Consider the following 25,931-nt stretch of genomic DNA (forward strand, 5'->3'; position numbering starts at 1 on the left):
TATTGCGAATTTTTAGCTTTAAAGTTGATAATGTGAACGATATTTCTCGAAAAATCACTACAAAAATTGAAATTTAAAAAAATCTCTAAATAAAATTTTTTCTATATAAATAGAAGAATCAAAGTCTGTTTAACCATAAAATTGTGCTGATTTGTATCAAATTTTAGTAAAAATCTGTACTTTTCAAAGTGTTAGTTAAACAAATTTTTCTTCTTTAAATAGAAGAATCAAAGGCTGTTTCAACCATAAATTGTGCTGATTTTTATCAAAATTTTTGATAAAAATCCTTAGAAATTCTACTGAATTATTGCTATTTTTCAGCTTAATAAAAAGATATTTTACTAAAAAGTAAAAACTTGGCAGATTCAATATTTTCCCTATTTAAATGGAGAGGAAAAAGATATCCTGCCCGTACTGCAAAAAAAGATGTTTTCGAACATCATTTTACCCGACATTATAAGTCGAAAAATCATTTGAAGAAACAAAGAAATTTATAATAAAGAACTAAATTATTTGAGGACTTGGGCTAAAGAGAATCAAATCGATGGTCACGAGAAGATGTACAATATAGAAAAATTGCGTGAACTAAAGAAAAATTTTAAGGAAAGTAAAAAAAAGATCTCAATCTATTTAAAGATGAAAAAATTCAATCAATCGCTGAGAAAATTGTCCATTGAAACAAACGATAAAACTAAGTCTGAAATGATCGAAGAAATTGACAAAACTCTTAATGAGAAAACCTGAAAATATCATTGATGTAGAAGTTTTATCCTCAATACATGGTCTATTTAAGCAATACATTTTTAACAAATTTGAACGACAATTTCATGTCAATTTACAAAATATCTTTCTATTTTGCGCCCAGAAAATTAAAAAGTTTAATCGAAAAATTTCAAGAAACTGTGAAAAAATAGTAAAGGATATCTCTCTTTAGAATGCGAATACGAACGAACTTTTAGTTGAACGGTGAAACACAAACTTGTCCAATGTACTTTACTATAAAAGCAGACGAGATCTTTGATGTAAACGACTTTATTACTAAGCAATTTAATAAATTAAACACATCGAGAACAGACAAATCATCCAAATTAAGGGTTCTGGGATGGACATTTAAAAGCTGCAAACAACTAGTTTTGAGCCTTAATAAACACGAAATAATGAACGCAGGATCATATATCGATTTGCCAAAGAAAATCAAAGATAAGAAAGCTTTGTGTAAATATCAAAAATAAAGATGATTTCTGTTTTGTTTATTCTATCCGATGCGCTATTGAAAAACCTGAAAAGAATGCTGACAGAGCAAAGCAATACGAGAAATTTGTAAATGACGAGATATTTTCAGGTTTCGAGTATCCAATGTCCTTAAAAGATATACAATTTATTTGAAAAACGAAGCAGTAAAGCAAAAGTATAATTATCCGAAAATGTCTGTAATGTCTATAGTTTTGATGAAAAACTCAATATTGTTCCGTTACAAATTTCAGAAATTTATGATGCCGAGTTAGAAATCGATTTATTGTATGTTAAACAAGATGAAAAATCTCATTATGTTTTGATAACAGATTTAAACAAACTGGTATTTTCTCAGTTATCTAAGTGTAAAAATAAAAAATTTCTATGCAGAAGATGTTTAAGCCATTTCTACAAATCTGGAGATTTAACAGACCATTTAGAAAATTTGCAAGCAACACGAAGTTTGTAAGCCAATTATGCCGTTTCCAGGTCAAACAACAACATTTATTAATTAATCAAAAGAAATTTTCTCATCCTTACGTTATTTATATGGATTTTGAAAGCATATTAGAGAAGATTCCCACATGCAAAAACAATCCGCAAAAATCGACTACAACCAAGATTCAGAAGCATATTCCTTATGGTTTTACTCTATATTTAGTGTCTAATGTGACCAATCGTATGTACAAGCCGATATGTTATCGAGCAAAAAATGAAGAAGAGTTGCCGAACGTTCCTGCAAAATTGTTTGAAGAAACTCAATAAATTATCGAAGTACATAGCTAAAAAAATATAATTCAAAGAACATGAAGCCCATGAAATTGACTGACGAAGAAGAAATTTCGTATCAAAAATTCAAAATCTTTGCCACATTTGTGAAGAAATATCGTATCAAGACACTGAAAAAACTTTAGGGTTTTTACCAGATAATTGGAGTTCTGCTTATGATGCATTCAAAAAATGCAGAGATCACTGTCATTTGACTGGAAAATTTCGAGGTGCAGCTCATAGAATTTGTTAATCTGAATTTGAAATTTCCTCAGGAATATTCCCGTTTTCTGTCACAATATGTCTAATTACGATACGCATTTGTACATAAAAGAATTGGCAAAAACAATACGGTAATGTTGATTCGATTGCAAACACCGATGAACGATATATAAATTACTCTGTAAATTCTGGATACGGGTATGAATTTGATGGTGACAAACCTAGAAAAGTTCATAAAATTCTCTTTCGTAGACACGTTTAGATTCATGGCGTCATCTATCGAAAAATTAGCGAAAAATTTAAAGAAAGAAGACTTCAACATACAAATCATTTTATACAGGATGGAAGGAATATTGAATGAAAATTATAGAAAGACAGCCAAATGACGACGACGAGATTTTTAAAATTCTATCTGGAAAAGGAATATTTCCCCTATGAATTTATCGATAGTATTGAAAAACTTGATTACACAGAACAGCTGAAAATTCAAGAATTTCTATTCACTTTTGACAGACGAGAGCATATCTGAGAAAGATTATCAACACTACTTGAGCGTTTGGAACAAATTAAAAGAGAAAAATCTTGGAAATTACTCTGATTTGTACAATATCCAAGATGTTTTATTGCTTGCTGATATATTCGAAAATTTCAGAAACATTTGCCTTAATTGTTATAAACTCGATCCGGCACACTATCTAACAGCTCCAAGTCTTGCTTGGGACGCAATGTTTAAAATTAACGAAAATTGAGCTTCAGCTAATTAACGATTATAATAAGTATTTGATGATTGAAAAAGGCATTCGCGGAGGCATTTCTCAGTGTATTAAACGATATGTGAAAGCAAATAACAAATATTTGAAAGATTTCGATAAGACAAAGCCCGAAAATTATTTACTCTACGTTGATGCTAATAACCTTTATGGGTATGGTCTTATGCAAAAACTGCCGTATAGTGATATCAAGTGGATGGATCCAAAAAACGTATACAAAAGAAGAGTGGAAAGAAACAATTTTAGAACTCACTGGCGACGAAGATTTATGGCTATATTCTCGAAGTCGATCTTGGATATCCAACAAATTTACACGAACATCACAAGGATTTACCTCTTGCTCCAGAACATTTTTAAAAACAAACTTTGCACAACTCTACTGGATAAAAACTGAATACGTTGTTCATTCGAGAAATTTGAAGTTCTATTTGGAACAAGGTTATGATTTTGAAACATGTGAATAGAGTTATTGCATTCGATCAGAAGGCCTTTTATGAAAGAATACATTGATTTTAACACAAACATGAGAACCAAAGCTACAAGCGACTTTGAAAAGGACTTTTTATAAGCTGATGAACAACTCAGTTTTTTTTGGAAAAATCTATGGAAAATGTGAGAAGAAACAGATGTGATATTAAGCTTGGAAATGAAGAATTTTCAATGAAAACAAGCTAAGAAAACAAATTTCAAATGCTTTAACATCTTTGACGACAACTGTTATAGCGAGTCACATGTACAAACAAAAGGTTAAATTTAACAAACCGATTTACATAGGATTTTCAGTTCTCGACCTCTCAAAATTGCTAATGTAACGAGTTTTATTACAACAAATTAAAAGAAGTTTGATCCAGATTTGAATCTGTGTTACATGGATACAGGACAGTTATTTTCTAGAATTGAAACGTGATCCTTTTTAAAATTATTAAAGAAAATATAGATGACTTTGATACAAGTGATTATCCAAAAGATCATGAATGTTTCACTACTAAAAATAAGGAAGGTAATAGGGAAATTCAAAGATGAGTTAAATAGCGAAGTTTTAGAAGAATTTTGTGGTTTAAGGTCTAAGATGTACTCGTACAAATATCTAGATAAAAACCCAGTTAGGTGTAAAGGAAATTAAGAGAAGCGTTGTAAATAAAACAATAAATATCGAAAACTATAAAGAGAATGTTTGTTCGAAGATAAAGAAGGAATTTAGGGAGATGGACAGTCATCAAAAGTTTATAAACATGAGTTTGTACACTGTTACCATAAACAAAGCTGGCACTGAACGCTAAAGATGATAAGAGAATTGTCCTAGAAAATAAGATCGATACAGTACCTTATGGCTATAAAAATGAAGCAAAATCTGATATATTAGATGAGTTAAATAAACTTGGAAAACTTTGACATGTAATGGAAGATGATTTGATTCACTGCCACAAATGCAAGAAAAAAAACGAAAAATATAGATTCTAAAATCGTTCAAACTCAAAACGGGTTGTATAGAATTGCAGCAAAATGTTCAAAATGTAAGACAAATAAGAGTAAATTTTATAAAGAATCCAAATGAAAAACAAGTAAAGAAAGAAATCTAAGAATAAGGAAGAAATCGAGATTGAAGCTAGAGAAATTCATGCACCAGTTACGAAAGAAGTTTTAAAAAGAGAAAAATTATAACATTAGGAATTGACGATTTATGGGCAGCAGATTTAGTTATAATGTCTAACTATTCGGATCAAAATGATGGATTCAAGTATATGTTAAATGTTATTGATACTTTCTCAAAATATGCTTGGTCAAGAGCTATCAAAAGAAAAAACGGTAAAGATGTTTCAAAAGCCTTCGAAGATATAGTAAAAGACGCGATAAAGATCAATCACATAACCGCCAAATCTACTTCATACAGATAAGGGTTTAGAGTTTAAAAAATAAAGAATTTAACGAAGTTTTGAGAAAAAATACAACATTAAGATTTATCATACTGAAAACGAAGAGAAATCAAGTATTGTAGAGAGATATAACAGAACTCAAAATGAGAGAATGAAAGTAATTTTTGAGATTAATAAAAAACTTTAAATGGATCGATATTCTTCAAAAAAATCGTAAACAATTATAACGATACAGTTCACAGCACAATCAAAATGAAGCCTAAAGACGTAGATAAAGATGCAGAAAAAAGAGTTATTAGAGTCGGTTTTCAAGTATGTTCCACCTGAAAATTCACACGAAAACTAAATTTAAAGTCAATGATCATGTAAGAATTGTTAGTAAAAAACAAACATTTTTCGAACAAATATAAGAACAATTGGTCAAGAGAAATCTTTGTGATTTTATCAAATTAATAACACAGATCCTGTAACTTATAGTATAAAAGATTTAAATAATGAAGAAATAACCGGAAAGTTTTATGAATATGAATTGAGAAAGTCAAAGATTTTTTCTATATAAATGGAGGCCAAAAGAAAAATGTTCAATGTGCAAAGAATTAAAAGGTTTTGAAGAATTTTATAAAGATAAGAGTAGAAAAGATGGAATTATTTATAATTGTAAAGATTGTTATAGGAAGTATCATAAAGAGCTGTATGATAAAATAGAAAAATTAACTTTGGAAGAGAAAGAATGTCTTAAATGTAAAGAAAACTAAAAAAATTTCAGAGTTTAATAGTGATCACTATAGTAGAGATAAGAAAGACTCATATTGTAAAGATTGTGTAAAGAAGAATCACCATAGATTATATTATGAAGATACTCAATGTGAATGTGGAAGAAGAACTATAAAATGGTTTAAATAATTATCAAAAACATTTACAAACAAAATATCATAATTCAAGAGTTTTAACATTTTTCATCGTGTAATAATTTTTTCTATATAAATGGAGTCTCAAAAGAAATGTACAAAGTGTCAAGAAGAGAATAGAAAAGACTGTTATTGTAAGGAATTATATGATAAAATGAACAAATTAACTTTAGAAGAGAAAAAATTGTTACTTTTGTAAAGAAATTAAAAATATTTCTGAATTTAATAACTGGCAGTATAGTAAAGATAGAAAAAGATGCTTTTTTGCAAAGATTGTGCTAAAAAAATTTTCAGCGAAAGTTTATAAAAACGAAATGCCTTGTGAATATGAAAAAAAAATTCTACGATGGTTACCTAGTTATGCTAAACATTTACAAACAAAATATAATAAATCGAGAGTTTTTAGTAAAAATTTAGAAAACATTTTCATCGTGTAATTTAGATATTCTATAAATCAGTCGAGATTCTGCCATATTTGTAGTAAAATGATTTCCGTTGTATAAAATATTCAAAGATTCTTTTCATTTGGTTGTAGAGATTGATAGAATTTGGTTCGTCATCAATGAACAAAATCTCTAATTCAGGATAATTTATTTTTAGATGTTTTAATCGGTTTGGTATTTCTCGTTTCTGAGCTCTGATAACGTAATAAGGCCTTTCCCACATGTGATTCTTCTTAATTAACACAAAAACATGGTGTTTTTTTTTATCAAAATTTTTACATATCATATCTCTCTTCATTAAATTCCATTCGCAATTCTTGATTCTCTATTTTCAAGGATTTCATTTGACCTGAAATTTGTAACTGTTTTATTTCATCTTTTTAACTGCTTATTTTCGTTTTCAAGTTTGTACTCGCCATATTTTCTAATACTCGGTAAAACTTCTTCTAAAACCCAATTTTGAAACGTTTCTGCAATCTTCATTTTTAGATTTCAGTATTAAAGAATATATGCCTGGTTCATTGATGAAAATAGTGTCTGGATGTAATTTTTGTAAGAGTCGCGATTCGATACCCTTGTCAGAATCTATGTTTTCAAAGCTTTTTTTGTATTTTTCTTTAACATGATCTATGATAGCTTGTCTCGTATTTTTAAATTCCAATATTTCTGCAACATCTTTAGCCTTAAACCAAAATTCATTATTTTCGTCAACAATTGTAAAGATATGTTTGCTTTTAAATCTAAGTTGATTATTGAGTAGGTCTACAACTGACTCCATTTAGATAGAAAAGAAAATTTAACTAGTAATTTTTATTTTGAGAATTGAAGGCCAGATTCATTGATAAAAAACAGTGTCAGGATGAAGATTGTTAAGGGGCCATTCCGAATAGCCCCTTGTTTTTTAAGTAAAAATATTGAATTTTGTCATCATCATCAACTCATTTTTATTCCTTTTTTTCAATCTTAAATATATTGTTGTTTTACTCTCATTATTTAATAAATTTCCCTCAGAGTCTTGTATAGTTAGAACGATTTTTTGAATTCTTTTAATATTTTTTCTAATTGGAATATAATCGATTTCATTCGGTTTTTCACTGATTTTTGATCCATAAGCAACATTTGGGAAAAATGTGTACAAAATTTCAGATTCTTTGTGTAAATGTTCGGGTATGATTTTCAAAACTAGGTTCAACGAGATTGCAGTGCACTTCAATTACATCGAACGGTCTAAATTTTGGCGTTTTATTTCCTAAATATACCTGATTTGGCTCAATAGTTTCTTGAACAAACCCTAACAAATCTACAATAATTGCTGAAAACATTATTCTTACTGGTGATTTTATTTGAATTTTATTAGAGAGATAACTTTTTTGCATTTCAAACTTGTTTTCGTCCAAAGTTTAAAGATTTATCTGATTGTTTGAATGTTTTCAGGATAATTTTTAAGGGGAATTTTTTATTTGATCGAAAGTATAATATCCTTTGTTTAAACCATAGTATTTTGTTATGTTCTTCTCACTAAATCCTATGCAATAAGGAGAACTTTCACTAATATTTATTACAAAATTGTCAGAATAAAAACCGCTTAAAACCGATAAAAATAATTTGATTCTTCCTCTAAGTGTATAGGATGTTCCAAGTTTTAATAACTAATTTAGAGCTTTCTGAAGTCAACTTGAACAGCTTCATTTTCGCAAAGCGTTGCTTCAAGATGAAAATCTTCTATTTAAATGGAGAAAATTTTTAAAGCAAAAAGATCAGATAAAACTTCAAACGTTTGAAGAAAATAAGAAAGATCAAACCAATCAGATTGTTAATTGTTGGTTCAAGTGGATGTGGAAAAAAACAAACTTTATTATATTGAATTTTATCTACAATAGGTTGATTCCTTATTCCAATTTGTATGTTTTTAGTAAATCTTTAGAACAAGACGCCTATAAAAAAAATTACAAGAAAGATTTGAAAATATTGAGAAGAACTTAAGTAAGAAAATATCATATTTTTATAATGCTTCCGAGGACATAGTTCCGTTAAGCGAATGTAAACCGAATTCTTTAATCGTTTTTGATGATTGTATTTTGGAAAAATCAAGACGTTATCAAGGAATATTTCGTAATGTCTCGTCACACAAAAATATCTCTTGTATCTATCTTTCTCAATGCTTTTCAAAGGTTGATATTAAACAAGTTATAAGAAATAATTTGAATATGTTGTGTGTTTTTAAGCAAGACGATCACTATTCGAGAAAAAATTTACAAACAAATTATGTGGGATATGATATGAGTTTTTAAACCACTTTAATGAATTATGTGATAAAATTTGGAAAGAAGACTACGGATTTTTAACTATTAATCTAACTTTGAAGCCTAAAAATGGTAAATATTTGAATAAATTTTCCAATATAAACGTGTGATAATCTAGTTGTTTTCATGTTTTTACGTTCACGTTTACGTTTCGTGTTCCTTTTTTTTACGTTCCACGTTCACGTTCCACGTTCACGTTCATGTTTCACGTTTCATGTTTCACGTTCATGTTTCACGTTCGTGTTTTACGTTTCACGTTCATGTTTTACGTTCGTGTTTCACGTTCGTGTTTCACGTTCCACGTTCACGTTTTACGTTCCGTGTTCACGTTTCGTGTTCACGTTTCCACGTTCCACGTTTACGTTTCAAAATTTTCCTAAATAAATGGCGAACGTAACTTCTGAAGAAAGCGAAAAAACTTGATCAAATAGAAAAGAAATTAATCAAAGAATTCTCGAATTGATGAAAAAGAACAAGAATTTATTCAAAAAATTAATCAACCTGTAACATCTGCAATAAAAAATGTTGAGGGCAAAAATTGAAAAATGTTTTAAGCGATAATCAAAATTTGATGAATTTGGTTCCAGTTGTACGACAATTTGTGATATTTCGATACCAGAATCTGAGTTTGAATTGCCAAAAATTACCATCTTCAACACCATTTAGACCTCGAATCATTGAAGACTCTACCATAGTTGAACAAATAAGTCCTGGAACAACGGATATAATAATTGGTGAAATTGGTTAAAAAATTTCTTCCTTAGAGCAAAGGATGATAAATTTGGTTTTGTATTGGGACAGAAAAAAAGAAAAAAAGTTTTTATGATTGGAAATTTGCCCGTGAATTTTGAACATAATGATATCATTATTTAATGAAAAAAACATATGAAGGAACTCAAGGTTTATGGAGATTATTAACAGGCACTGATGTTCCAAAAGACGGTTTATATTCTGAAGAAGACTTGAAAAAGTATACAGAAATTTTATGGAAATCTGATTCAAATTTACAAAAATAATGATCCATCAACTAAGAAAACCAAACTCAAGTAAAAGGTAAAAAAATATCTCAATTTGATTAAACCAATTTGGGAAAAAAAAGATCGAAGGATCAGGTGTAAGAAAAATACAATGATAATAAGATTGAGTACAGATATATCGACGATTTGACAAAACTCGATGGAATTATTAATTATATTTATGCTCAAGAGAAGGCTGGAAACAACAATTTTTTGAACGAAAAGAAAAGCGATTAAAGATTTTATTTCGAACAAACTTGATGAAATGATTGAAAAACCTGATGGAATTAAAATATTTTAAAACGAGTTTTGCCGGCAATAAGTTCATCTATGATTGAGGGTAGTGGACTTTTGAATGGATTTTATCAACAATTTACCTTTTGAATTACACGTACCAACTTATCAGTATCTGGGGCCTGGCACAAAACTCGAAAAAAGACTAAAAAGAGGAGATCCTGGTATAAATAAATTAGATCAAGCTGCTATGGAAAACACGATATTTTTTATGCAAAACATAGAGACACAAATTCCAGACATATCGCAGATAAAGTTTTGCAAGATAAGGCAATGGATAGATTTTTATCAAAAGATGCTAGTTTAGGTGAAAGATTTGTTGCGCTTCCAACAGCTGGAGCAATGTTTTTGAAGAGAAAACTAGGAATGGGAATCGAAGAAGAAACTTGAAATTTTAACTATATAAATGGAGGTGAACGTAAACTTCAGCAAAAATCAGAAAGAAAAAATAAAAATCCGCTTTTAAGAAGAAAATACCCGTTAGTATTCAATTTAAAATAGATCAACTAAAAAAAAATGGCGAAGATAAGATATTTTTAACAAATAGACAATACAATAAACTCGAAAAAAACATAAGAAAAAACAATAAAGGAACCAGAATAGAATTTTCTTATAATCAGTTGAAAGAACTTAAAAATGGTGGAACTTTTGAAAGATTTATTAGATTTTGGAGAAAATATTCCAGTTGTTAAAAATGTTGTTCCTTATGTTCGTAAAGCTGCTCCAATCGTTAAAAAAGATGTGATTCCTATTGTTCGAAACATTTTAAATTGGTTAGATAAAGAGTTGGAAGATGTTACAGGATCTGGATTAGATGAAAAAAAAACTTTTGAATTACGTGAAATCAAACATCGGAAAAAAAAAATTTGAACCCTTAACATTCGGAGAATTGGAAGAAATCTGCAAAAACAATAAACATTTTAGAGGAATTTTTATGCGCGATACATTACCTGAAAAAGTTAAGAAATTTGAATGTGGAATTGTGAATTTAGACTCGATTATGGGAAGTGGAACGCATTGGGTTTGTTATTATAAGAATGATAAGAATGCCTGTTATTTTGATTCGTATGGAAGAATTGAGGACAAACCGCCGATAGAATTGATCAAATATTTGAAAAAATCAAGCGTCTACTACAATGACTCTCAGATTCAAGACTATAAACGATCCCCCAATTTGTGGATATTTGTGTATTTTTGTTTTGAATGAACTGAGTAATGGTAAAGATTTTAAAGAAGTTGTTAACAAATTATTGCTTAATAAATATGGATTCACAAAATATTTTTGACGTATTTGGAACACAAATTTATTCAAAAATGTAGATAAATAGTTTGAATTTTGTTAGTTTGAGAAATGAGTTTGATAACAAGTTAGAAAATTTATTACAAAAAACCTTCCAGATTCAGATACGTTTGCTGTCGAGATTGAAGATTTTAAAGCAGAATATTGATAAACAAACTTGCAAATTTCATGAGTTCAAATGAAGTTGCTGATAAAATAAAAACATTGGAAAAAAAAGAAGTTGATGATGGTGTAAAAAAATTATTTACCAATTTAATGTCTTCATATCGAAAAAGCTGATAAAATTACTGAAGCGATCAAAGTTGAAAAGAATTATGTTAGTTTGGCTAATTAAGAAAAGAATTGTCGGTGTTCGACCTGGTATTGACAAACATGATGTTGTTGTTAAAGAACAAATTTTAAAACCTCTAAAAATTATCAGAAAAACAATCGATATTGTTGATTTACATGATCCGAATGTTAAAAAATGCCTTAGATTTTAAAGGAAAAAGAATTAGCGGTGTTAGTAAAAGGAATTAATCCATTTGATGTTGTTGTAATGATTCAATTAGAAGATTCCTATTAAAATGTTTAATGAACTAAAAACAAAATTATGAGAATCATAAAACAGCATGTTAAAGATTTTACAACAGAAGTCTATGACAAGTTAGAAGCAGAAATAGAAGATCAGTAGACGATGTTGGTGAAATTAATGAAAAACTTTACTAATTTTAAAGAGTCTTTTGATAAGTTTAGTTTAGATGCTACGAAAAACTTTTGAGAATATTGGTCATAAATTTGTTGAATACAATGATTCTTATGCTGTCAAATTTCAAAAATTAGAAAAAAAAACTTAATAATATGGAGGAAGATCTTACTGAAATAGGTATTCGCGTAGGGTTTTATGCATGATAAAATTTCCTTATATAAATGGCGCTCATATACTGTGTGAGGTGCAAAGAGAAAACTGCCACAAACGATATAAAATACTATGCAAACATTAACGGAGTTAAGAGAATTTCTGGAAAATGTGCTGAATGTAACGCTAAAAAAAAGAGCCAATTTATAAAAACTTGAATTTTTCCCTAATAAATAGAGATGGCGGGACACTACAGTGCTTTCGATCTTTTTATTAATGCAACACGAAAAGAGATTTGAAAAAAGAACATTGGGATGATATTTCTCAAAAATATGAATTATCCGAAGATATGATGCGATTGTACATTAATAAGTTAAATTGGTATAACATTGCAAAATATCAAAATCTGTCCCCAGAGTTCATTCAAGAAAATATTACATTATCAATTAAAAGATCATATGTCTGTTCTTTGTCTCTATCAACACACTTGAGTATAAAATTTTTGGATGAAAATAAAGATACAGTTGATTGGAACAATATTATAGATAGCGGTTACTATCCTGTGCAGATTTTATTGAAAATATGTGACCGAGATCGCAAAATTTAAGGAACAGAATCCTGAATATGACGAAGTAGATCATTAAAAAATGACTCTAATTTATATCTTTTCTTATAAAAAACGTACATTAGATCGATGAAAAAAATGATACACGATGTTTAAAATTTCTAAATTTTCTCTTATTAAATGGTGGACTACAGAAAGTATGCTAGTGATATTGAAAGGACGGAGTTTAAAAATTTCTATCCAATTAGTAAACAACATTTGAATGAACCGAATAAAAGAACTGAGTTTAATATTGATTTTGGGAGATAACTTTTGCTCGTCTAACTTCCAGTTTTATATTTCTGGAACTTTAACAAGACAAGATGGTCAAGCATATCTTGGAACTGATAATGTTAGATTAATCGATAATTTTATACCGTTTTTATTTTCTAAGATTGAAGTAAGAAAGAAAAACCAATTAAATTGATAGAAGAAAGTCGAAAACTGTGGCCAATTAAGCACAATTAAAGGAACTATTTGTTATTCCAAAAGTGATGTATTTTCAAAACAGTTTTGAATCAACTTTTAAATTTGGACAATTTGAAGCGGTCGGTGATTTAGCACATTTCGGCTTAGGATTTTTTGAAAAATGTTACTATTCCGATCTATAAAGGAGGATTTTATCTAAGTTTTATAAGAGCAGAAAGACGATGATGTGATTCTGAAGACTGCAACTGGAAAATGTTATGCCTGTTGATGGCAAAATTACAATTAACGGAGTTTTTCATTAGAGTTCCGATGATTGATTACAAAACCACGAGTTAAAATTAGGTTGATTGATGAAATTATAAAATCTCAAAACATCACGTTTAATTTTCTAGATTGGCAATGTATTGAACAAAAAGGTATTTCCGGAACAACTTATTCGTTCGATATCACAAATATTTATAGAAATATCTTTCAATCCCAAGTTCGTTATCATTGGTTTTCAAACAGATAGACAAGAATAATCAAGAAAAAAATCCTTCAAAGTTTGATAGTTTGGATGTAAAAAAATATCAGAGTAAAATTGAACGGTTCTTATTATCCAGATTGAATTACAAAATTTAAACAATTTCCGGTGGTCTTTTCAGAATCATGTATCAGATGTATCAAGATTTTAAGAAAGTTTACTACAAAAATATGGAAATGTATTACAACCCCAAAGAATTTATAGCAAATAGACCCATTTATGTCATTGATACAACAAAGAGTTTGACAATATATTTCTATTTCAAAGAACGATATAATTATCAATATGGATTTTCAAAATGCTGTTACAAACGCGATTTGTTATGTGGTTGTGGTTTCTGAGAAATTTTTAGCCTATGATGTGATTAAGAACGATATTAAAGAAATTCAGTAAAAATCGTCTTATTTTCTGTTGAGCGAATGTTAGCAAATTTCATTATTTCCGTTTATAGATTTTTCATTAAGATTTCTGGGATTTTTTCATTAAAACAGCTTATAAATGTAGAAGCAAACATTGAACAGTAAAACAGCTATAGATTCGGTTAATTTTTTCATTCGTGAGTTACAGATTAGTTTATTGTCCTTTAAACAGTATTTTACGTTGATTTTCTGACTGTCCCAAAAGTGAGCTAGAACCCTCACATTCATATCTACTTATATATTATATATATGTGTGTGTGTGTGTGTGTGTGTGTGTATACACACACACACACACACAAACTACGACCTCGTACACTCCATCTCAGAGGTAGAACTATATCGGTTTGCAGATGATACTTTCAGTCAAATAATATTCTGCAATGGTGTTTAATGGGAACCATTTTGTTACTATACTGAAAATATAATGTAAAAAATATCTCCTGCAAACCAATTAAATCAGCTTGTACAAGGATGACATAATTATTGAGCCTGAACAGCGTGTGAGATTTCTGAGCATCACGGCTGACAGCAACTTGAAATACTACTCCAACTTAGAGCGTTGCTAGGAAACTGTGTTCGGGATTGTTTTTTTATTCGTAGGTTGTCGTAATTTACATGTGAAGATGTTGTTCTCAATGCTTAATATGCCATAATTTGTTCATATATGTCTTATGCATTAGCTATTTGGGGAGTATGAAAAAAAACTTATTTTACCGAAAAAGGCAATCCGAATTATAGCTCACCTTAAGAAAAGTAAAAAGTAAGGTAAAGAATGTCTTATTTTACCAGGCTAAGTTAGGGCTAAGAAGCCCTCTCTAACACTTAACCTGGGGACCAACGGCTTAAAGGTGACTTCCGAACCACCACCAATGGCCGCGGGCCGCTTGCAACGACAGGATCGCTGTTGTGTAAAAGATTTTATCCACGAAGAACATTGCAAATTTGAATTTTAAGAGCGTTGAAGTATGCGAAGGCTTGTAATAGTTAAAATGCAATAAATAATGGTTTGATTAGTGGATTGGTTGAAAAATAAAGCAAATTTATGTGGTTGCTAATGAGCGTACACTTGATTACTCAGTATACTTTGGAGTTATAAAAGGCTAACATAGTAAAAGTTGAATTTCCCTTCCTTTATCATTATTTTTGATATTTTAGAAAACATCATAAACTGAATTGATTCCTTTCCGTCCAGAACGGGAAACAGTTTATTAGAAATAAAAAAGAAACGCAATACAATAACAAAAAAAAAAATATAAACACTTCTCAAAGCCAACATGTTAAAAATATACATTTTTAGACGTTTAAAACTCCCTTATAAACATCAGAGGAGGACTATACACTTTAATAGGATATGAAAATTTTTACAAGCTGTAAATACTGATGAAAATAATTTTCATACGTGGAAAAGTCCACAATTCTCTTGCGAATTAAGATGAAAAATCTATGTGACCATAAAACTTAAACATATAAAAAAACCTATAATTTACGTGTGGTGTAAAAATAAAATAAAAAATATATTCTAAACTAAAACACATTTTGGCAATTAAATAAATCCAGATAATACATCTGATTTTACTATGTTTAAGTAATTTAGAAGCATTTATTTGTTGACATATAAATACAACTTATTAGGCTACTGTGAAACTTTAAATACAATCAAAGATTATATAAACGTAACATTTTAACTTTTATTGTTTTTTTAATTAACATACTCGTATATGTTACTCGCATATCATCGCTGGATCTACACAAAACTTACTGGAAGCTTAGTTCTGTATTTCGGTTTATATTTTTAATATGCTAGTTACATTAAAGGAGGAAGCAAATAGTTAAGGAAATAGCAAGCATAACAGGTGAGGACGCTTTGACGGTGGACAACACGAGACGTGCCAACATGGTGATGACATGTTGACAAGTCTTGTTAAAGCCACTCTGCTACATTCCGGAATATAGCGTTGACACTGGTTCGTGCTTGAAATATGTTTAAACTGTTACAATTTTCATAGTGGGATATTTTTAATTATATTATATCCTTAGGTAGATTATGATGCTAACTGTACGATTATTGTATTTTTTTACAACATTACGTTTAGCCAAATCCCATAGTTGGATATGCACAATCGTAGAACATGTTCACGTCTATGTAGAAATAAATTTTCATATCAAATTTAAAGTCTACGGGTGAAATCTTTCTCAAGACAACATGCCACACAATACAGTAAATCTTTTCATAAATTAAAATTTCATGGCAGTTATAAAATATTAAAAGTTCTGATGAGCTATAGAGGGTACTATAATTCAAGAGTACTCTGGAATAAATCATTCACTGACGTTTACCTTGACTTTCTCCTTTATTATTAGTTCATTTTGCTCCATGAATAACCATTTCACGTGCTTAAATCACATATGAGTGTACGCGATTTGTTTAAAAATGAATTTATTTTGAAATTTTTTCATTGGCATCATAGTTACCCATAAGAACAATGTAAATATATTCGGTAATGCTCAGCAAACCCCCAAGGAGGAACATGCTCTATCATAGATTTCAATGTTGCTAATACAGAAATGAAACAGCATAAAAAATTTCAAGTCTGTAGGTAGATATTGAGTTTTTAGTTCCTAGATACTGAAAAATATTTAGTTCCAAGAGATGCAATTTTTTTAGCCTGTAAAGTAATAGGCTTCACTAAAGCTCACCAAATAAAATAGGTTTAACTAAAGTAGATATAACACACACACACACACACACACACACACACACACACACACACACACACACACATATATATATATATATATATATATATATATATATATATATATATATATATATATATATATATATAGTTTTGTTTATAATTTTTTGTTAATATGTTTAACTATTTATGTCTATTACAAATGTCTGCTTTTATACGAAATATGCAGATTTTTTATGTTTACTTTTTCTGTTTTTATTGAAGATATATACGCGCGCGCGCGCGTGTGTGTGTGTATATGTGTGTGTGTATATGTGTGTGTGTGTGTGTGTGTGTTTGTGTGTCTATAATATGTTAAAGTAAAAATTAAGGTAAAGTAAAGATGTCTTATGTATAGACAAAGATGACTAATGCCAGATTTCTTATGTTAGTGATACATATTCACTATAACAAAAATATGGATTTTTACCTTCAATTGCATATTTGAACAACAAATTTCACTCAAATTTCAGTGACACGGTCACTGACATATATATTTCCTTTGCGTATATATTATGCTTTTTAATACGTTTATAGTTTGCAAAGGTAAATTTTTCACCAGGCTTCTTCGAGTGGTGTTATTATTTTATACGTAAAAAAGAGCAAATTGTTCTAGTTAAGTTCACTTGCTATTTTCAATAGCGCATTTGACATTTGCTACAAGTTTTATTATCCATAAAGGGAAAGTGTCTGTCTTGTCACGCATAATCTATCAACAATTTATGTAATTTAGTTGTAGATAATTAGCAGTACTTCCAATTACTAGTGAAAATAATAAGAAATGCCACTACCCTTGATACAGGTCACAGTCTTTATTGCTTAAACAACAAAAGCAGAAGAAAGCTTGAGTTTAAAGCACCAGATTCTTATCTCTTCTACCTTCGATAGTCCGGGGATACAAAAGTAAAAGGGCCAAACTGTACGGAAAGTCACGTGAAGTATTTTGATCTAAATTCTTAATCCGACTTTGTTTTTACACTGATTTAAAAAAAAATAAATGAATAAATGATAGATTTGGTTTTAATGTATGTTACTTTATGTGTTATATATGATTCTTTTTATGAAAATGAGGTTTCAAGGTAGCGGAAATACATGCGTAACAAAGACAAACATGTAATAAACAAATTGAATTATTACAACTTAATATTTGTACAAAATTAATTTATAGCTAATTGTAACGCAAATAAGTCTATGTTTGTTACATTTCAAGCCATGTCTTTTTATACTTATGAACTTTAAAACAACGAAGTTAAAAAACCTTTGTAATTATTGTTACCAACTTGTAAACATGCAAACTATATGCAAACATTAGATTCGTCATACTATCATACCATTATTGTACAATTTGACATCAAAAATATTTTTCTTCCATTTGATGATTCTAGATATGAGCCAAATTTTAAATCGACTTTTCTTCCGTAAGCAGTGGAATTGTATTTTTATTGCTAAGTGCTTTCTTTGTGTGCTTCTTGAAACTTTAAATTATTTGTCTATGGAATTACTAAATATAGAATCTTTTAGATATATTTATACCACCTATTATTGAAAGTAATACAATATACAGTATCTAAAATTGTAAAGATTTGAACTGGTATACACTAATACGGTATATTTTTATCTTTAATCCAATAGAACATATAATGTATGTTATTTTTAGAGAGAGGGCAAGGATATCTAATAAAAAATGTCATATATATATATATATATATATATATATATATATATATATATATATATAAAACCTGCTTCAAAAACTTGAGTGACACATAAAATATAAATGGTATTAAACCAGGTGAGTAAGGGCTCCAGTGGAGTGCCTAAGGCTTTCGTAACGTTGAAACCAATTAGGATTATCCATTACACCATTATCCGGTTTTCAATTAAACCGGATGTTGATCAATAGCTATGCATACAGTAAAGCGTCTCCTATTGTTCGACCACTTTCCCCAAAAATATCTAACATTATGATAAATATGATTATTTATCGTCTATGCTTTACTGATCTTCGTAAATGACTTCATTATACAAATAATTTACTAAGTTCAGTGTTAATAATTGGGTGTTAGGTAAAAGATATATTTGATCTACCATGATAATAATCACTATTTTAACATATCAAATAACTACATTACAGCAATGTTTAGTTTGCATTCATAAAACTGTTGTCTCATATTTTGTAAAAAAAAAAAAAAAAAAAACAAACATTATAATCCAGAATTTAAGTTTCTTGAAACTGCGTGTTCCGGTTTACTTTATAAAGGCTTGTTGATTTCAATCAAAAGATATTAAATGTATTAAAAATATATGTATACTTCGTCACTGGCATAATCCATAGATAAATTATAGACAATCCTTATCTAATTTTACTTATCCCAATTATAATATAGTTGGAAGTGAATTGAGAATTTGGGAGTGCCGATGGCCGAGCGGCTTAAGACGGACTGGATCTGAGTAAGAGATAGCGCAGGTTCGAATACAGTTTGACTGTAGCAAGTTTTTTCTGTACCATTTGCCTTGTACTGTGAAAACTCTCCCCTTTATTATGTTTAATAAGGTTCTCGTACAGGCTAGAGTCCCATGGGATGGACAAAATAAGGCTTAAAAGGGGTTCTACCTTTCCTTTATTTAAAAAGGTAAAATAAAAAATATTTATAGTTATAATAACTAGATAACACTTACTAACATCTAAATGAATTAAAACCTCGTAGTTACTACTTGTATTATTGAAATTTGAAGTACGCTGGTAGTAAAGTGCCGTAGAGAATATACTTTCTTAAATCAGCACTTAAGACTATCTTTGAAGTAAAATCTCTAATTTTCTTATACTAAAAAACTCCATGCACGAGTACAGATATGGTTTTAGTTAAAATAAGGAGTGTTACTTATTTGAAACAAATGTGTCACCCACTTTTGTTATTTCATATCATTTCTCTGTAATTTTCTTTGCATAAAATCAATCGACAAGGTGTCTATATTAATTATAAAACTCAAATAGTCAATACGTTATTTTATTTATTAAACTAAAACTATAAAAAATATTTCAAACTCAGCCGGTTTAGTAAGTTTTGCGCGATGGTTAGGAAAACATCTCTCTACTCATTTATATAAACTTTCACGTTTAAATTATTCGTATCGTACTTTAAAATATTCCTGGAAAGTTTTCGCTAATCACTCTGCATTCAAATAATGTAGATTTTTTATTAGCTCCTGGAAATATTGTCATCTTAAGATCCACTTTCAAATATTAATACCTTTTTGCATGTTGCCTCTATAACTCTTCCCACACTTGAGTCCGTTAAACCAACAAAAACAAATTCTTAAATAAATGACTATCTTACACGCGTCGTGGTAATGCACAACTAGTCTTTGTAAAAATTTTGTATATTTAGAGTAAATATGTGTGCCTTACCAGTAACTAACTATACAATATCCAAAACTAGACAAAATGTGAAATATTTAAATTTTCTTGGAAATTATATTTCCCCACTCTAAAATTAGTTATTTATTTCTCATAACAATCGTTACAATTTTACTAGTCTAAAATCTGAACTTATTAGCGGGTCTTAGCCACAAATATATTGGAATACATTGGTATTATTGATGACTATGTTTGCCTCAAGGTAGCATTGGAAATACATCGAATTCGACTGATGCTCTTTTTTGTTATGACTGTGCAAATACCAAATTTACCAACAAATGGCACTTTCAGCCTCTAGTTTTGCTACTTGGGATACATTTTAGGATTATATAAGTAAACAAAATTGAAACTGAGGGCACAATATCAGTAGTTCTGTATCACCTCCCTACTTTTCGTGTTGAGAACTACTCGTATTTCTTTAAAAACGCCGATTGTTATTGTCAAAATCTACTGTGGGTACAGTAAATTTTCCAATGAACATTTAATTAACTTTATCTCTTCAGATATAACATAAATGATATTAGCTATGATAATTGCAATTACATTGGTGAGTTTCGTTTTCTCGGATTAGTTGATTAAGACAATTTTATTATTGTAAAAATATTTAATATTAGGTAACTCTAGACTCTAGCAACGTTTACATTTCTAAGTTTCACCTAATACACTGAATAGTCTAAAATATTACCATATAAAAAGTATAATATAATTACTCTCCGCTGATTGATCCTTTGATTTATTTGAATTCTATTTAGACGTCAAAAGTAGTACTCTATGAGATTGGAAAAGTTTGCAAAGACGTATATTTATTCGACCTCAATTCTAAATGAAAACAGGTTGTCAGAAATACCGGTGTGGATATTACGTTAAGGAGAACGGAAACATTGATCTCTCTCCTCCATGGGTTACACAAATCCAATGCAGTGGGAGGTCTGGTCTACATCCCGTATGATAATTAAATCTAACAACTGCTGTCGACTAGACAAATTTATCTGACTACTACTTCTCGAGAGAAATAATATGTGACTCATAATTTTAATTAAAAGTTACTAACATATTAAAATGTTAGTACGTCTATAAACAAAGAAATCGAGGCCACTATGATGCCATACATTTGTACTCGCAAAGACAAATGTATACTGTTGTCGTCACGCATGTTGAACTGTAGATATTATTTCAAACTAATACTTACACTAAGAAATGTATTAAATGATGGCCTTAACCTATTACTCTGCCGAATACAGTTATTGGTATCTGGGTAGGCAGGCTGTTTAATTTAAAGAGGGAATATTACGAGCTTAAATCAATATTATATAAAACATTTATTACTGAGCGTATGAATAGAGGGGTTACAAAAATTTACTTCTGTTTGTCTCTTGTGTTCCCACGAACGAGAAAGACTTGACCTTAAACTTGAAATATTGCGTGAAACTTCATTTCTGTATAGACAACGAGTTTGATTCATGTAACGTCATGGGATTTAAGTGAGCGAAACTTTTACAATATTACATACTAACTTAGACAGCCTAATTTCCCAAAACAAACCGCATCACCTCTTACTTACATTATTTAGACTTTTATTTCTTTAAATATGCTATGCAACCCGACTTAATAAACAAAATTTATAAGACATACAGCAAGATATCTTTCGAAAGACTCATCTGTAGACTGTAGGGTTTTACGTGTTACATATGAAACAATGAGTTTTATGATGGTATATGCTCATCCATGGGATGTTACACAACGTCATTAAATCCTATATTTCAGTACGCTTACACAATTTCTCTTTTCACTATCATGGGTTGTAAACATATTTTTTTCTTTATCATTGTCTGTCTGTCCAACCCCACGTCACCTTAAGAATTCAATGAGCTATACAATTTTGTATAACTGTAGCGAAGCGTATTATGCCACAGGTGTAGTGACTAACACATACCTTGTTACAGTATATAATCATAACTTTAAGAGCTTTTGTAGCAAATATTTATGTTTGAGTGTAATAGGAAGAATCTATTATACTCAAGATGAAGGGTCAGGAATAATTAGGTTTTTATAAGGACATTAATTGAACAGATACTTTTGTTTCTCGTCAGCCTACACTAAATACCTTCTTATTGTTATTTATTTAATTTTAACATTAGTATTGCTTACTGATCTCCAACTAAACAAATATGGTATTTTACTTATACAGCCTTGGACTTAACTCAATAACATAGCTTGATAAACATTCCCCTATAGATAATATCTATAATTATATCTTGTAAGAACAAAAAATGTATGCACTGTTGTCTAAACACGCATTGGTTAAGTACATGGATTTAGTTTATAGATTCTTCACCACTATAGTTACTTTGAATCCTATAATGCTTAAAATACAATTTATAAAATTTTCAATTTAAATCTTTTTCTAATAGAAACTTAATTTAATTTCTTTAAAGAGTTTCTAGAATATATGTGGGTTTAGTAAACAAAAAGCTGTTTTCAAATAACTTCTAAACTTTTTCAAACAAACAAACAAATGTGCAGTAAAGGTTTTCACAACTAGCTTTCGATATATTTATTTATTTTTTAGCGTTTTACTTTTCCATGCAACCATACAAAAATAAGATTAAAACGTCTTAATTTGAGAACATTTTTGTGCAACTTTAAAATGTAGAAAAATCCAAGTTGGGTAAACTGTTGTATTCTTAACACTTTATAATAAAAAGACCTACTCAGTAGAGACATTATCTTTATGCAGGGAACATAAAATACAAAAGTTCATAGAAAGATAAGAGGATCAAAAATACTGTTATTATTTCTTTGGCCATTTAGGCCAATAAAATGAGTTCAAATATTCAACTCTGCCTTCTGTAGTACATAACTTTTGTCATAGATTTTTCATTTTCATTCAAAAGATTAAGAATAAGATCAGTTATTCTATTTATTTAATTTGCTATCTTTACCACACTCTTCAGCTCTTCTTTAATTATTTATATTAGCCAAGTGATGTCACTTTGAATGTAGGAGATTGTCCTGTCAGCAGTGCAGACTTTAGCGGTTATACACATGAATAGGTCGCAGTCCACTGTGTTATATTGTTTGGAGCCTGCCTTCCCCAGTGGTTTCCATTTTCTTGTAAGTAAAATCCCATTCATTTTGCACAGGGACTCAGCACTCAAATACTCTGTAAATTTTTCTCCTGCGGCAATGTGGTCCCTGTGGATACTATTGAATACATGTTTCGTGCGCGTGTCCACAGCAATTAACACAGTAATTAAGAGAATGTAAAATCAAAATATATCAACCTTTATTGTACGTTTGCCGCTGTAACTGCAATTCTACGAAATTACCTGTGGCATAGGATAGGTATCTTTCATAACACACATATTCACGGCTCTTAATCTACACAAAATCGGTATGTTCCCGATGGTTTCTTTACTAGTGTCACAGGATAACTCCAGGGTCTAACCGATGGGATCAAGCATTTGGTTTATTTCTTCATTTATGATTCTTTGCATTGCTGGGTCCTTAGGAATGTATAGATTTTTGATGAGCTGAACTCCAGTATTCAACTGTATTAAGTGTTATAAAAGGTGAGTCGGGCCTGTGATACTGAATTTCGGTAATTCTCTTTTGCAAGAAACTCATCGATTTCCTCTTCTTCTTTATGTAAAAAAATATAGTTTTCCTTATTACATTGTGGGTTTATGGACTCTTATAATCCCAACTCTCTTCGTTTCTGAGGATATCGATTTTTAATTCCTAATTCCGCCTGGCTTCCAGTCTAATTACTAGCTCTGACGTGAGACTTTGTAAAACCTATACTTCTAGAGAAAATTTATGGCCATATATTTTACAGTCTTCACAATATGACTTATTTACATGGATACGAGTTCCATTGGATACTCTTGCATAGTGCTACTAATACGTCTTTACTAGCGTCACTGTCCTGGAGCGTCTTAAAGATGATATTATCTATATATTAAGATAAATTCCGTTATAACCTCAGTTCATATTTCTCGGAATATTAATGACTTGGCTTGTAAGGCCTAGCAGAGGTATAAGTATATTGTGGGTGCTCTTTTTTTACCTAGCCCCTTAGTAGTTTAGCACTTCGATACTGGTATGTGTATTTAGTTAGTCTATCTTCTATGCAAAACCTGCATGTTTTCTTTTATCGGTAGTTTACATTCGCGAGAAAAAATCTTTTGCTGCAATTTCAACAGGTACTATTGGTTTACATTTTTTTACTTTTCTGAGGATATTTTTCTTTTTTCTCATTGTAGGATAATTACACTGTGATTTAAATAACGGGACATTCATCTTTGTATCTGGTTTCTATGATACGCTACTTCTGGGTACATAGCCAAAGCTTGATCATTAGGAGGACTTGCTGCTTGGATCAACTCCGGGAGTTTAGTTATGACTTTCTTAATCCCTATAGTTTATATTCCGGTAAAGAATTCTCGAATATTGTATTAAACTGTTGTTCCGGAGAGTACTTTCATGACTTCCCATTACTGCCTGAATGGCCAAAGTATAATCTTTGAAACTTTTATTTTATCCTTGTGTCATTCCTCTAATATCAATGTAAACTTTTTCTATGAACCTCCTCGGGATAAACTGAAGTTAAATGATGTAAAAAATCTAACTACTCGCAACTACGCCTTATATTATTCTGTATATTACTATATACAGTAGTACCATATATCAAATTTAGTATTTCTTTATAAAATTTTATCTATAGTTATATATTACCATCAACTACGATATATACTTTCGTTAATACATTAATATCGCTTTTAAGTTTGTTTGTGCATGTTTGATAGATGGAGTATATGAATGTTCAACAAATTTAATAAAGTAAGAATCGTTGTTTATGACTGATATGAAAGTGAGTCAAGTTGTAGGATAGGTTGTAAAGATTAAGCTTATCTTTAAAGTCTGTAACTGATATATGAAAACTCAGATACATCTCATCATATAGGTGATGATGTCCAAGGACGTACCGTTGGAGAATGAATCTTCTGGCTTGGTAGACTGAAATAGTATGGAACGTGTAAGTAGGGATAGTCCCAGTAATCTAGAAAGACCTCAAAACTATTTACTTAGGGCGCCTGCTGTTTGATGATGTGTCATCATTTTCTATGCGAAAGAGATATGGTGGCCTTATAACTTGCTGGCTGGACTGAAGTTAATATACCTTGTATGCGACGTGAATAACACGTACGTATATATACATTTGACATTGGCAGCGTTGACATTTTAGAGAAATTGGAACGAAATGAGTGTTACAGTTAAGAATTCTTAGATATTTGGACTTATAAAACCGAAGGAATAATTTCTTCAAGAGAATATTATTAATTTATCCAGGCTTAATCAATTAGACTGAGCATAGCCATTTATTATAGCCATCAAACAAATCGATAAGGTTTTAATGAATGTAAAGAGGTCATTTTGCTGTTTTTAGTTATTTATATTAGAAGATAATGAACGAAACGTACGAAAAATTATATTTTGCTATCAAAGTGGAGAGTCCAAAAGTAAACCCTTGTTAGAGTCTGTGGTTATCTGGTCCTAGTTTAAACTGCGATGGGGAGATGAGGACATTCTATCAACTGGTCACAGCTATCCTGAAGGAAGTACGAGGCAATTCTTTATTGATGTGTTGATTTTTCGATGATGCCCCTGGTGACGTTCCACTCATAATAGACATAGAAGAGGGAAAGGAAATTTTGTGCGGCTAAGTAATTTTTTACTAATTACCATTGTAGCACTCAGTTATGCCTTGGTATATCTCATAGTAAAAAGATTTTTATTAAAAAATATATCTTGATAGAGTTAACATGGTTTCA

The sequence above is a fragment of the Homalodisca vitripennis genome, chromosome 1 (assembly GCF_021130785.1).
Source record: "Homalodisca vitripennis isolate AUS2020 chromosome 1, UT_GWSS_2.1, whole genome shotgun sequence".
In the NCBI taxonomy this organism is placed as follows: domain Eukaryota; kingdom Metazoa; phylum Arthropoda; class Insecta; order Hemiptera; family Cicadellidae; genus Homalodisca; species Homalodisca vitripennis.